Below are 16,348 nucleotides of genomic sequence, written 5' to 3' on the forward strand. Positions count from 1 at the left end.
TAATCTTCTACAAAGGAGGCAAGAATATACAATGGGAAAAAGTCTCTTCAGCGGGTGGTGTTGAGAAATTTGGAAACCACATGTGAATCAGTGAAGCTAGAACACATCCTCTCACCATACACAAAAATAAACTCAAAATGGCTTAAAGATTCAAACATAAGACATGACACCATAAAACACCTAGAAGAGAACATAGGCAAAACATTCCCTGACATAAATTGTACCAATGTGTTCTTAGGCCAGTCTCCAAAGGCAGTAGAAATAAAAGCAAAAATAAACAAATGAGACCTAATCGAACTTACAAGCTTTTGCACAGCAAAGGAAACCATAAATAAAACAAAAAGACAACCTAAAGAATGGGAGATAAACCCACACACATATGGGCACCTAATTTACAACAAAGAAGGCAAGAACATGCAGTGAAGAAAATACAGCCTCTTCAATAAGTGGTGCTGGGAAAACTGGATAGCTACATGGAAAAGAATGAAATTAGAACACTCCCTAACACCATACTCAAAAATAAACTCCAAATGGATTTAAGACTTAAATGTAAGACCAGACACTATACTACTTTTAGAGGAAAACATAGGAAAACCACTCTTTGGCATAAAGCACAGCAAGATCTTTTCTGACCCACCTCCTAGAGTAACAGAAATAAAAATAAACAAATGGTGCTTAATTAAACTTAAAAGCTTTTGCACAGCAAAGGAAACTATAAACAAGACAAAAAGACAACCCTCAGAATTGGAGAAAATATTTGCAAATGAAACAAAAGACAAAGGATTAATCTCCAAAATATACAAGCAGCTCACGCAGCCCAATATCAAAAAAAAAAAAAAAATCCAGTTAAAAAATGGGCGGAAGACCTAAATAGACATTTCACCAAGGAAGACATACAGATGGCCAAGAGGCACATGAAAAGATGCTCAACATCACTTATCATTAGAGAAATGCTAATCAAAACTACAGTGAGGTATCACCTCACGCCAGTCAGAATGGCCATTATCAAAAAAGCTAGAAACAATAAATGCTGGAAAGGGTGTCATGAAAAGGGAACCCTCCTACACTGTTGGTGGGAATGTAAATTGATATAACCATTATGGAAAACAGTATGGAGGTTCCTTAAAAAACTAAAAATAGAATTACCATATGACCCAGCAATCCCGCTACTGGGCATATACCCTGAGAAAACCATAATTCAAAAAGAGACATGCACCCCAATGTTCATTGCAGCACTAGTTACAATAGCCAGGTCATGGAAGCAACCTAAATGCCCATCAACAGATGAATGGATAAAGAAGATATGGCACATATATACAATGGAATATTACTCAGCCATAAAAGAAACAAAATTGAGTTATTTGTAGTGAGGTGGATGCACCTGTCATACAGAGTGAAGTCAGAAAGGGAAAAACAAATACCGTATGCTAAAGCATATATATGGAATCTAAAAAAAAAAAAAATGGTACTGATGAACCTAGTTGCAGGGCAAGAATAAAGAGGTAGACATAGAGAATGCACTTGATGACATGGGATGGGAGGGTGAAGCTGGGGCGAAGTGAGAGTAGCATCGATGTATATACACTACCGAATGTAAAATAGTTGGCTGGTGGGAAGCAGCAGCATAGCACAGGAAGATCGGCTTGGTGTTTTGCGATGACCTAGAGGGGTGGGATAGGGAAGGTGGGAGGGAGGCTCAAGGGGGAGAGTATATGGGGACATGTGTATGCATATGGCTTATTCACTTTGTTGTGCAACAGAAACTAACACGGTATTGTGAAGCAATTATAGTCCAATAAAGATGTATTAAAAAAAAGAATGGGAGAAAATATTTGCAAATGATGCAACAGACAAGGGCTTAATTTACAAAATATTAAGCTCATACAACTCAACAACAACAACAAAAAACAACCTTATCCAAAAATGGGTAGAAGACCAAAATAGACATTTCTCCAAAGAAGACATACAAGATGGCCACAGGCACATGAAAGATGCTCAGCATTGCAAATTATCAGAGAAATGCAAATCAAAACTATGATGAGTTACCACCTCACACCAGTCAGAACACCATGTGATCTAGCAACACCACTCCTGGGCATATATCTGGACAAAACTATAACTCAAAAAGATACATGCACCCCTATGTTCATAGCAGCACTATTCACAATAGCCAAGACATGGAAACAACCTAAATGTCCATCGATGGACAGATAAAGATGTGGTACATATATACAATGGAGTACTACTTAGCCATAAAAAAGAACAAAATAGTGGCATTTGCAGCAACACAGATGCAACTAGAGATTATCATACTAAGTGAAGTCAGAAAGAGAAAGACAAATACCATATGATATCACTTACATGTGGAATCTAAAATATGACACAAATGTACCTATCTATGAAACAGAATCACAGACATAGAGAACAGACTGGTGGTTACCAAGGTGCGGGGGGGGGCGTTGGGGGAAGGATGGAGTGGGAGGTTGGGGTTAGCAGATATAAGCTTTTATATATAGAATGGATAACAACAAGTTCCTACTATATTCAATATCCTGTGATTCTCCATATGGAAAAGAATATTTTTAGAAAGGAATGTGTGTGTGTGTATATACATATATATATATATATATATATATATATACATACATACACATACAGATATAGTTGTGTATATATATATGTATAACCGAATCACTTTACTGTACAGCAGTGATTAACACAACACTGTAAATCAACTATACCTCAATAAAAAAAATAAAGTAAAAAATAAATTAAATAAAATAAAAACCATCAGCCCTTCCCAAAATTAATTAATTTAAATTTAAAAAGAAGAAGCAATAGGCTTCTCTCTCAGAAATTTGGGGTCCACTAAACTGGAACCACCTACTCCCTCATGGGCAGTTCCATCTGCCCTTGTCTGTCCCCACTCCGCATGCAGCCCTCATCTTGTAGGCCTCTCAACATCCTTCAGAGAAAAACATCATCCCTAAACAATCCCCAGGAAAAAAACATGTGTATGGGGAGACACTTCAGGCTAAGCCGGGCTGGGCTCATGACCAGCAAGCTTGACAACAGAGTAAAATGAGCTTCCTGGGTGTCCATCTGCTAAGACATTGAAGCATCTCCCAGGAGAGGACTTGTCCTGAGAGAAAAATGACCAAGTCTGACGAACTTAACCCAGAGACCAAGCCTGATGATGTGACCAGCTCTGTCCCTGATGATTCAACCTGGGTGTAAGAGAGAAGAGAGCTATAAATTAAAACCAACAGCCCCTCTCCTACAAACACTGCAGTGCTGCAGAACGTCAGCAGTCTGGCTGCACTACACTCCCTCCAGCTGAGGAAACATGAAAGAGAAAGATGTATCTTCTCTTCACTTCTGTAGAAGCTCAGGGCTATATGCATGAACCTGAAATACCCAAGAAACAGGCTCCAGGGAGAGACAGCAGCACCTTCAGAACCAGGAGGACCTAGCCAGAGTCAGGAGGGCCCAAGGGACCTACCAGAGACCAGCTGATGGACCTGGAGCAAATAAGGAGAACACAACCCAGACACACCACCATGAACCCGGACTCAACCTGTTCAAGGACATAAAGGGCAATCACAAAATACATGGGGAGACCATGATGGGAAGCGGTTCCCGATGAGCTGAGAGTCAAAGAAATGTGTGTGAAGGTGGGCCAGCCAGGAGAGAGTTTAAATCCCCCAGTTACTTTACAAAATGTATAAAATCAAAATGGTCCCCAGAGACTCAGACCTTCCAAATCTAAGTCCAGGGAGACAGGTTTATGGATCATTATTAAACTGATGAGAACCAGGAGACTATTAGACATAAATCAGACAAATAAGCCGGCAGCCCCATCTGTAATGAGACATGGACACAGGCCAGCAGCACCTAAATCTCAGGGACACTGGTTCAGAGCAGGTGGGGGACAGGGAAGGGTCAAGGCCTGAGCTTCACTCCCCTCACCCCAACCAGACCCACCTCAATCCTTTGCCCTTGGACTTCAGGCTCAGGAGGCAGAAACAATCTGGTTCCTAGTGTGTGCTGAGTAGAGTAAGGTCTGATGCAACAGGCAGTTCTCATAGCTGCCAACTATGATGAAGGTGCCCAGCCAGGCCCGGAGAGAGGGAGGATCAAGCCCCGGAAAGAGCTGTTCCTGGAGCAGGCCGATCTCCTGGGAAAGAGGAGAACATTCTGTCGATGGGATTTTCCCGGGTTGGAGTTTGGATTGAGCCACAAAGCTCAGGACACCATGAAGAAAGGCCCACACATTTCAAAGAGAACAGCTCTGCCCACTTACTAAGACATGGCCAAGCAGGCCCTTATACACCCTGTCACCCCTCCTGCCCAGAAACTGTGGAAGGTCCCCTCCCAGAGGAGGAGCAGAGAGGATGCTCGGCCCCCAAGTCTGCGTGGAAACTTCGGGAGAGGAGGGAGATTCAAGCTCATCCCCCTATATGTTTCCTGAACTGTGGACTCACAAGTCCTGGGGGCACTACAGCCCTAGAAGTGTGGCCTAGGGAAGGGGAAGAAGAAGACAGAATTCCTACATCCATTTTACACACTGAGGCTCCCAGAAGTTACGTGAATAATCCAAGATGAGGCAGCTGGGTCAGCTCAGCCGCCTGGCTCTCCTCCTGCCTAGGTGGCAGATGCCAACATCTCCCCTAATGTCCCTCTACGTGGACCAAGCACACCCTGAGGGCAACTGCACGTGGGACCACTCCCCAAAGTCCCCTCCATCCTTGCCCAAGCGCCTTCTCCCCAGTGTTCTTCCGCTTCCCCACTGCTCTTCCCAGACTCAAGCGCCAGGCTGGGTTGGAGTGGACACCAGATAAAGGCCAGGCCTTTTACAGACCCCCATGGGAATCCTAGCACCAGAGGGCTGAGGACAAGGCAGACAACACCCCACGCTCCCACCCCAGCATCGCTGTGGGTCTTTTGTTGGGACAGATGACCATTGTGATGAACGAAGGGAAGGGAAGGGAAGGCAAGGACAAGCCTGCCCCCTGCTCCCATCTCACCCACACCACTGTGACCGAGCCACTCTCCTGCTACAGCACAGTTCCAGCCGGCGATGAAAGATACCCTTTTATTTTCCTTTACAAATTACTTTCCTGAGGGAAGGCATAAAACTGAACCAAAAGAGTTGAGTTTAAATAATTTAGAATGTTTTTACCTAGGAATGTCAGTGTAGGGTAAACAAAGGGAACAAAGTTCAGGCCCTCTCTCACCTGAGGCCCGTTCCAGGGCCTGAACTCTGCCATCCACTGAGACGGCCTTGGTACTGTTGGTTTATTCAATGAGCATTTATGGATCACCCATGACATCCTGGGTGTGTCACAGGCACTGGAACACAGCAATGAACAGGTGAGACGTGGTTCCTGCCTTCGTCTGAAGACTATGGCTCAGTGGTTCCTCCACTGAGCTTACAGTCTAGTGGCTATGATACCAGCAAATAGGACAAGTACAGACTGTAATCATAATCATAAAAGCTTACACTCCCTAAGCCTGACTCTACTGGCAGGCACTATTTTCAGTATTTTACATGTATTAACTCATCTAATCCTATGAGGAAAGTTCTATTATTATCTCCATTTTACACAGGAGGCACAAAGGGGTTAAATAACTCATCCAAGGTCACACAGGCCCAGAAATGGAGGGTCATGAACCACAAACACAGATGTGTCTGGTTCTAAGCCCTCTCTCTCAACCCCCCCACTCTGCGTCTCTTGTGATAAGACCATAAAGGAGACAAACAGGGTAACGGGAAAGAGCAACTGGGGGGAGACATTTTTACTTACAGGAACCCAGGACGGCCTCTCTGAGGAGGGATGGAGACCTGAGGAAGCAAGGAACGGTGGGGGCACCTGGGGAGCAGCCTGCCAAGCAGCAGAAACTGCACCACAAACTCCAGATGCAAAACCAAGTGTGGGCGCAATCAGGGAATGAAAGGAGGGCTGCTGAGGCTGGATGCAGAGCAGGAGGAGGGCAGTGGGCGCCGATGGGGCTACAGAGGAGACCAGATCCAGATCTCCTTGAGAAAGAGGGAGGCTTTGATTCAAAGCACAAGAAAAGCCAGTCCATGGCGAGTACACGCTGAACCAGTGGAGTGAGGGCTCTGATTCCCACTGGATGGCGGGGGCGCGGGGCAGGGCCCTGACACTGAGTTCCATTTCCTCATCTGCCAGGGGGCCCTGCACGTTCTGGGGCCTTTGGGGAGATCACATAAGATAAAGTCTTATTGTTGATAGAAAGCAGAGATCTCATGCACTCCCCTGGGGAGCCAAACTTCCGGAGAGTAGCATGGAGCCGCCGCAGGGTGAGGGATGGGAAGGGCAGGATCCTTTCCTGGGTGAGGCCAGAGCCCCAGCTGCCCATGAGGGCACCTCAGAATCCAGCTGGCAGACAATGTGGCATGAGTTCCCTGCCAAGCTGGCCTCTCCTGCCACTCATTTCCCATCTGGGGCAAAAACAGTCTTTTTATTCCCTCCCAGATCTGCAAGTACCTGAAAACTAATTACAACCACAGTCCTGTGCCATGAGATCCAAGGTTTTCCTTGATAGTTTAGAGTTCGGGTGAGAAAAATATGGATGTATGCTGAACATGGAGAAAAGCGGGGTGAATTTTTGGGCCCCAGCCCATCCTCACCGTCTGTGCCACATGCTGACAGGGTTTCTCCCCTCTGTCACCACCTCCATGTACATCAGAGCCCTGAACCAGGGTGACGTGAGGAGGAAGAGCACGGCTCAGGAAAAAAACTGTTCCCTTAATGTGAATAAACATGTTCATAACAATGAAACCAACATTCACTGAGCCAGACACTTACTGAGCATGTTTCATCTAATCCTCACAACAAGTCAATGATGTAGGCAATGTTCTTATGCCCATTTTGTAGATGAGGAAGTGGAGCCTCAGAGGGGATAGTAACGTTCCCAGGGTCACACAGGTGACAGAGACAGGATTTGAACTGGGCCCTGCCCGACTCCAGAGTCTGTATTGTTTATGCCTCATCAAGAGGATTCCTTTCACAACCGAGATCCAGGTGGGCTTATCTCACACTGAATGCCTATATGATTCGTGTACCCTGAGGAATAAGATGAGTTAGCGTTTACTTAGGACTTACTAGGTGCCAGGTGCGGCGCTAAGCACTGACACACAGTATCTTGTTTAATCCCCGCAGACAGATTCTGTCCTTACCCCATTTCACAAGTCAGGAAGCTAACTGCAGGCTCCAGGGCTGGGTGGCAGGGGCATGGCTTCGGGCTCAGGGCTGTGTGAGCTACATGACCAGTCATGGGTTCGTTGCTGGGAACCCGTCACCCTGGAGTGCTCTGGAGCAGACTGAGTCAGGGATTTGTCACCATCATTTCCACCCCCCGGCCCGCCGCGAAGGAGGCCAGACTGGGGTTTGCAGGGAAGGGAAGCCTGTCTGCGGCCAGGCTGGGAGCAGCTATCCTGGGCTATGTCCTCCCCAAAGAAATTGCCCAGCTCCAGCTCTTCCAGGCAGGTCAGCCAGATGAGCTGTGTCAAGGCCATTGGGTCAAAAGAGAAGCCCCAAGCCAGCCAGTCCCTCTGCCCTACGGCACCTCAAACCCTGGAGTGCAGGTCTGCAGACCTGTTAGGTCCCCATCATCCCTGTGTCCTGGGAATGCCCCACCACATGGACACAGAGAGGAAGTTAAGCCAGAACCCACCCCCAGACAAAGGACATTGAGGACCACCCCACCTCAGGTCCCCTACACCCAACCACAACTCCTACTGGGCCTTGCTCGGCACCTCTGCTCCCATAGGAGCTGAGGCAGGGTGGGTGGACCCATAGGTAGATGAAGAGTCTGGCCAAAAGACTAGGAGAACAATGTGACAGCTAGGATGGAGGCCCAGATGAGCCAGGAAAGACCTTGCAATACAGAGACGCTGCCCACTCTCCCAGCCCAGGCAGTAGTATGCAGTCAGCACCTCCTCCCTCTCCTGCACAGGCCCACACCTGCCATAAGGAAGGCAGCCATACAGAACCCACCAAACCCAGCGCCCTCAACTGCTCCTGTGGACAGCCAGCTGCCCACCCCTCCCAGCTCTTTGGTTTAGCCCTCTCCCTTCACTGCCTGGTACTAATATCCCACTTTGTGGGATCTCTCTGTGTGCCCAGAATGGTGCTGAGCCCTCACACGCAGTCTTGTTACTCCTCATCATCATCCTCGCAGGCGGGACTATAGCATCATCTCCATTTTATAGATGAGGAGACTTAAATGCCTTGCCAGGGTCACCCAGCTGGTGCATGGTAGAGCTGGGACTGAAGCCAGGCCTGTCCAATTCCAAAGCCTTCCACCTTTTCCCTCAGTCTCCAGCCCTATCAGATCTCTCTGCACCCAAATCTCCAATGCACCAGACCCCAGAGTGCATCAGGCGGTGCGAACCACCACCACCCCTGCCCATGCTTGCACGGCCTCTTTCCCAGGGAGCTGTACCTTCTAACTTCTCTCCCCACCTCCTATCCTGGGGTTCCCCAGGTTAGAAGCTCTTGGGCTACCCAGGAAAGCACTGACTGGCAGGCCCATGCTCAGATGCTTCAAACTCCCTGGCTGCAGTGTGGCAGCATCAGGCTCCCTAAGTGTTGTTTACTAATAAATCCCTGAGAATGTATAACGAAGTTGATGGGGCTTGACTGATGGGTCCAGGGCAAAAGGGAGCCAATTACCCGACACTCTCTGCTATGATCTTAAAACAGATGTTGGAGTGTGTAAAATTATGGCTTGTGGTTGAGAACTGCAGATACAATTCCAACTTTCCCTTTTATTGCCACACATAAATGTTAAATGCGGCAAGATCTACATCTGAAATTCAGTTGTTGCCATTTTGTCCCATGTTTCTGAAGCCAAGGCTGCATTTGGAGTTGGTGTCCTGGTAATTACTCTGAAACCCCAGGAACAACATACAGAAACAAACTGGCATGGAGTGCAGCAGAGGACAGGCCCCCAGGGCTCACCTCTGATGACCCCAGAGTACAGGTCAAAGGGGTCACCAGCCCCTGCCCTCTGGAGTTTATACTTTAGGTGACCCAAACCTGGTCCAGCAGACCACCCTTCCAGAACCCAAATCAGCCTGATTCTCGGCACATTTATACGGGCCCAATAGGAAGGTGAGTTCTTGCACATTTGCATGTGATTATCATTTAAGGTTACACCTGGTCCTCTGGGACTTCCCTGGGCCACCCACAGCAGGGACTGCAGGAAGCCAGCACTGCAACCAGCACTGCTTACATCACGTGCCTCCTCACACAACTGCCCACAGAGGAAGTGGGAGGAGTGGATGCAGGATGGACACAGAAAAAGGAGTCTGAGAAAGTGGAACTCCCCGCACAGAATTCTCAATAGCAAAGTTTCTTGACATTTTGCTCAAACCCGGAGGCCCTTCCTGACAGACCAGCCCCTGGACCTGCTCACAGGGCAATCCCAGCAACTCAGCCGACCCACCCTCGTCTCTGAGCACGTGTGCCCTGAAGTCTCTGAGAAACCCACACATAAAGGGGCCAGTTATGGGTTGACTCTTTCCCCCACAATAAGATAGGGTGAAGTCTTAAACCCCAGTACCTCAGAATGGGACCTTATTTGGAAATAGGGTCTTCACAGTGTTAATCAAGGTGAAATGAGCTCATTAGGGTAAACCCTAACTCAATGTGACTGGTGTCCTTATGAAAAGGAGAAATTTGGACACAGAGACAGACCTACACAGAAGGAAGACGATGAGAAGACACAGGAAGAACGCCATCCACGGGTAAGGAATGCCTGAAGCCATCAGAAGCCAGGAGAGAGTCAAGGGCAGATTCTCCATCACAGCCTCAGAAGGAATCAACCCTGCCCACACCTTGATTTCAGGCTTCTGGCCCTCAGAACTGTGAGAGAATCATTCAGTTGTGTAAGTCCCTGGCGTGAGGGACTTGGTTACAGCAGCCCCAGCAAACAAACACCCCACTGTCACTGGGATGCTGACAGGGCAGAGGCGGGCCCCCCCTAACATGAGCCTCCTCCAGGCCCTGTGAAAGGCCCTACTAAGGTGTTCACGTGGTCCCATGTTTTTGGTGAAGTTGTTAACTGGGCCATTTTAACACAAATAGGGCTGAAAAGAAAGGAATTTTCATAAACACCAGTGGGCCTATGAAATAAGAAGAAAAAGGCTCAAAAATGGCATGAAGGGGGCATCACCAGAACCTCCACGGAAGCTCCCTCAAATACTGCCCAGCTTGTTCCCCAAGAGCCCAGTATGAAAAGAAGGCAGGAACATCCATCTACCTTTTCTCCAGGAGACAAAAACTGCCACTGATAGTCACATAGGTCATCACTACGTGAGAGAGAGAGGGCCAAACAGAAAAGACACAAATGGGGGCTTCCCTGGTGGCGCAGTGGTTGAGAGTCCGCCTGCCGATGCAGGGGACACAGGTTCGTGCCCCGGTCCGGGAAGATCCCACATGCCGCGGAGCGGCTGGGCCCGTGAACCATGGCCGCTGAGCCTGCGCATCCGGAGCCTGTGCTCCGCAACGGGAGAGGCCACAACAGTGCGAGGCCCACGTACCGCAAAAAGAAAGAAAAAAAAAAAAGACACAAATGACTGTCCCGAAAGATGACTTACACGTGTCCTCCAACTGGGAATGGCAATTGTGATGCCCGACACCCACATGCTGGGCCGTTTTCTCTGAGATCCAGGGCAGGTGTTCCTCTTTCCCCCTCCCTTGCAAAAGATGAGGTCACCCAGCTGTCAGGAAGCTGAGGAATGACCTTGATCGCTGCAATTATGAGTGGGGGGAGAAACCTTAGCCAAGTCCATTTTAAACGTTGGAAATTCAGGAGCCGGGTTGAACAAGGACAGCAAACGGCCAGTGTGTCCTCGAGTGAGCACTTCCAGAGACCCCTGGGGCCTGAGCCCCGCCTGCCCATCTTCACCAAGCCACCTGCATCCTCACCAAGGCCTCTCCTCCTGCAGAGCCCCCCAGCCTTCATCCTTCACCCTCAACTTCCCCTGCCGAAGGGCCAGGAGCTGGAGGAAGTGGTGGCTGGAGAGAGGACACATCCCAAACGGATTGTCCTGCTTGTGCTCACGGGATCCCCACTCTGAACACATGCCGTGCCTTTCTTAACGTATGGAAACCGTGTGTTTCCTAAAAAGCAGATTGATTCCCTCTGATTCTGCTCATAGCACACGTGAGCCCCCGCCTAATCACAGAAACCTGGCCAGATCTCTGGCCACCCTCCTCCACAGTGAACCACCCAGCCGTAGGATCACTATCTCCCAGAGACACAGGCCCTCTGCCATGACCCCACAGCCAACCACTCGGCCTCACACAGCTCCTCACCAGCCTCCCTGCTGCCAGTCCGTCCCCTCCTCCCCCCTACCCCCAAACAGCGGGACCTCTCTACAATGCAAATCCCACCAACTGTGTCCTTGCTTAGAAACTTACCAGGGCTCATCAACACCCTCAGGAGAAAATCAAGGCCGTTTTTGTCTCTTATGAAATATACAAGGATCCAAGCCCCAGGAATTCCCTCCCCAAGTACTTAGGACTTCCCAGGATGCTGCTTGCACAGGTGACTTACCTGCCACGTCCTACAAGGGGTGCCAGACATCAGCACAGGCCCAGAGGCTGTGCTTGTAGCCACAGACAGTCCCCAGACGTGAGACACCTACTAAACCACCTACCCCTTTGTCCTTCCTGTTCAAGAGAGCCACACTCAGGCAAAGGTGCCTGGGGCCGAGGCACTGCAGGCTTGGGGGCCAGCTGTCTCCACGCACACACCCAGGTGTCCTCAAGCTGCAGCGGGCAGGGTGAGGATGTGCTTCTCCTCCCTCCTCTATCACCAGGCTGGATTCCTGGTTGCTTTATAGACCCTCTCATGGGTCCCTGTGGCCTTTCCTAGAATCTGACCTTGCTCACCACCACCCCATCTCTGGTGGTGTATATCATCTTCAATTTCAAAAGGCCCCGAATCCCCATATAAAATAATGGCTGCAAAAAGGGTTTGTGGGGAGGGGTGTTTTATGTGATTCCACCCAGTGGCCCCCCACCCCTCATCTTTGACCACTCCCTGCCCTGCCCACACTTTCCACCCAGAGCTGTTTGTCGATCCCTGCACACCTTTGGTCACTCTTTCTCCTCTGTCTAGGGCTCCTGCACCAACCGCTTTCTTTTTACTTGCTTATGTAGCTGCCACCCACTCACCCTTTACCTCTCAGCTCCAATCCCACCCTGGGATTGATGGTCAATTATCTGTTTATTTGTAGGCCCCAGCAAAGGAAGGGCTACAGCAAGACAGCTCTGGGCCCTGTTGTATTTACATCCCTGGGACAGGGCAGAGCCCCAGGGCTACTCAGAGAATGTTTGTGGAAAGGACCAGTGAGCCAACAAATGAAGTCCAGGCTCCCCATTTGTTGCAACCTCCAGGTTTCCTGCGGCGGTTGCCATGGCTCCCAGGTGCTGTCCTCTGGTGGCTACTGCCGGCAGCCTAGTCTGAGAGGTGGGCGCCATCACAGCAATGCCAGATTGTCGGGAACCATTTATTTTGTAAACTCAAATTAACAGGAAGCAATTTCATTAACAGATAGTGCTGCTTGATGAGTTCATTCCAATTCAGGGCTTATTTTTAAAGTGTCCTTAAAAGCTGTGTGGAGCAGGCTGAAGAGCTGAGTCTGATTTAATGGAAATCGCGTGATATTATGTCTCAGCTGAGAATATTGAAACGCCGAGGCTTTTCCCTTGAACTGTGAGGACCCCTCCAAGCTACAGATATCTCCTTCAGTTTGAGGAGGGGGTGCACAGGGGTGTGCATACATGAAGCTAGGCTCTGGAGCCTGTGGGCCCAATTCGAGAAGGGAACTCAACCCAGCAAATGCTTCTCCACCCTGGAGAAGCTCTTATTACAGCCAGGAGAAAGACACACGCAGAGTAAGAAATCACAAGACTTACCTACCCTGTGAGGGCCAGAGAAGTAAGATGCACCGTGGAGATAGGCCGAAGGCCACTGGTCCTGGAGAAGAGAAGCCCCACACACTAGTGCCCCAGTCACGCCAGGACAAGTGTAAACTAGATGTTGTGTCCAAAGAGACGCATCGCCCTGCCATCACAAGTAGTCTCAAAGAAATTCCAAACTTGACTTGGCACCTTCCTCGCCTCCTGCTCCCAACGACTCTCCTCCAGTCTCTCCCTTTCCACCTCCAGCCCACAACCACCTTCACCCTCAGCTGCAGATTCTGTCAATCAACAGCCTCATTCACTTCCCCTTCACCCATTACCCAGGTTCTCTATTCCCAGAACAAAAGCATCAGCATCACCTGGAACTTGTTAGAAATGCAGATCTTCGGACCCCACAGCAGTCCTTCTGACTCAAAAACTCTGAGTGTAGGGCCCAGTAACCTGGGTTTTAACAGGCTCCCCAAAGCTTTCAGAGGCACAGTTGAGCCACTGCTTTACCTCAGAGGAGAGCCCAGGAGCTGATCCACAGGGAGGATCCTCCCCACCACTCTCTGCCCTGCTGCTTCAGTTCAATCTCTTGTACCTGTTCTCCTGATTTGGCATTAAAGAAATCTGGAAAACAAGTAGCCAAGACAGAACTCACAGAGGGTGGGCAATGGCAGGAGATAATCCTCTTTAAATGGTTGGGGGTGGAGGAGAAGGCCTGGGGACCCTCATACACTAGGGAACTTTGTGTCTTTCATATCACTCAAACGGGGATACCTACCACGAGGCAAGGAGGGGACACTAAACTAGGTGTCTGGAGGCTCAAATTTACCCCAGTTCTTCCAAAGCTGGTCTTAATCCTCTGCAGCAGAGCCCAGGATTCAGAGAGTCATACAGCTAATTCCTGGGACTCTCTATGCACACCTGGAGACCCTAACCTCTACAGAGGTCAGGAGCAGCCCCCTTCTGGGGCTACCAGTGGGATCACACCGAGTCAACAGGATAGGCTCAAGTCATAAGTAGTGTCCTCTGGCACTAGGTAGGATGGATTCACATGCAGCTCAGGGGGCAGGAAGCAACACTCCCTCTCCAACCCAGGGGCTAGTGACCATGCCCCCCAGAAGGAGGTCAGTGCCCCTCAGCTCCCTAGGCTGCCCATCAACAACGTTCCTTAGGAATCTGGGCTACTGGCAGGACAAGGGCAAGAAAGAAGTTTCCTCCACAGCCCTGGGACTGCTTATACCTGGGTCAGCTGCTCCTTGCACTGCTAATAGGGCATAAAAAGGCAAATTACATGCCTGGTGCTCACAATACCTTTATCCCTCTTGTTTGTCTAGAATGTCTTCCACATCCATCATTTCATGTAATGGGCAGAACTGGTGCGATCACAATTACACAGATGAAGAAACTAAGGCTCCTAGAGGTCTTTTTCCAAGTTGAAATATGGTCCATGATCAGCATCACCTGGGAGCTTGTTAGAACTGTAGTCTCCCAAGACCCTACCGAATCAGGATCTGCCTTTTAGCAAGAGCCCCACCTGAATTTGAGAAGCACTGGGCTGGGTACTTAAGATCTGGGGCCAGTCCAATATTCTTTTTTTTTAATATATAAATTTATTTATTTACTTACTTAGGCTGTGTTGGGTCTTCGTTGCTGTGCGCAGGCTTTCTCTAGTTGCAGCGAGCCGGGGCTACTCTTCTTTGCAGTGTGCGGGTTTCTCATTGCAGTGGCTTTTCTTGTTGCGGAGCATGGGCTCTAGGGCCTGCAGGCTTCAGTAGTTGTGGCAGGTGGGCTTAGTAGTTGTGGCTTGCGGGCTCTAGGGTACACAGGCTTCAGTAGTTGTGGCATGTGTGCTAATTGTGGCTTGCGGGCTCTAGAGTGCAGGCTCAGTAGTTGTGGCACACGGGCTTAGTTGCTCCGCGGCATGTGGGATCTTCCTGGACCAGGGCTCGAACCCGTGTCCCCTGCATTGGCAGGCGGACTCTTAAACACTGGGCCACCAGGGAAGTCCCCAATATTCTTTTACAACAAGTGATGCCACACTTTGAGTGATAAGGACCTTTTACTAGCAAAAGTCCATAAAAGTTCTCTGCTTTCTCGCCTGGGGGCTCTGTTAAACCACACTTGTTTTGCTCTTAGCTACCCTGGAGAGGAGATGGAGGTCTGCATTCTTTGAACTCTGGGACTCCTCAAGGAATAAAGCCTTTGCTGGTGTCACCCCAGGCAAACGAAGAGCGATGCCGCCCTCAAGTGGCAGCTTCAACACTGCAGCTCACACAACACCAAATCAGAACTGACTGGAGGAAGGCCATCGTATTTTCAGGGAGCCAGATAATGTAATATGCAGAGCAATTGTTTTGGGGGGCAAAAGCCCCATATTCTAGACACACACCTTTCCAGAAGATAAATGTTTTGCAAAATAGCTGGAATAGGGATTCCTGACTCTGCCATCCACCTGCTCTGTCAGCTTCGCCTGCTTTGGCTGTTTCCTCATCCACAAAGCGGAGAGTTGAATATGTTTTCAAAATAGTTCTCAGGTTCTGAGTTTTTTATTCACTGAAAATACTGCACGTGTGTATTCAAGTATCCCGTGCTTCATGCTGGCTGCAGGGGGCAGTTGTGAACTAGGCAGAGTCCATCCTTCAGTTGAAGGATATAGAATAAACACAGACAGGACCCGTCACAGAGGAAAGGCCCCTCACCCAGCCTGGGGCTTTGTTTATGACCGCATGGGCCCTCTCAATTTTCTGAGTTCTATTACACACAACCCTCCTGGTCTTCATGGCAGTCTCACATGAGTTCTAGAAGACTGCCTACCGGCATTGCTGAAAGGTACCCTATCATTTGCGTCATCCTTTTCTGGAACATCTACTGATCTTGCTCATCCTCAGAAATGCTCTGCTGGGATTTACATCTTGGAAGCTGAGGCATTGAGGCGGTTTCCCAAGTGTTTCTAGCTTTCTCTCCCCTGAGCATGTAGCCAAGTCTTGACCAAATAGTAGACCAGTCTATTTTAAATTTTAAAGTGCATGTAGAGGGAGCTTCCCTGGTGGTGCAGTGGTTAAGAATCCATCTGCTAATGCAGGGAACACAGGTTCGATCCCTGGGCCAGGAAGATCCCACATGCTGTGGAGCGACTAAACCCGTGAGCCACAACTACTGAGCCTGCGCTTAGAGCCCTCAAGCCACAGCTACTGAAGCCCATGCGCCTAGAGCCCAGGCGCCCATGCGCCGCAACAAGAGAAGCCACTGCAACAAGAAGCCCGTGCGCCACAACGAAGAGTAGCCCCCGCTTGTCGCAACTAGAGAAAGCCCACGCACAGCAACGAAGACCCAACACAGCCAAAACTAATTAAAATAATGTGCAGGTAGAAAAAACAATGTATGCGGTTGGTAAG

The sequence above is a fragment of the Orcinus orca genome, chromosome 3 (assembly GCF_937001465.1).
Source record: "Orcinus orca chromosome 3, mOrcOrc1.1, whole genome shotgun sequence".
NCBI lineage: Eukaryota > Metazoa > Chordata > Mammalia > Artiodactyla > Delphinidae > Orcinus > Orcinus orca.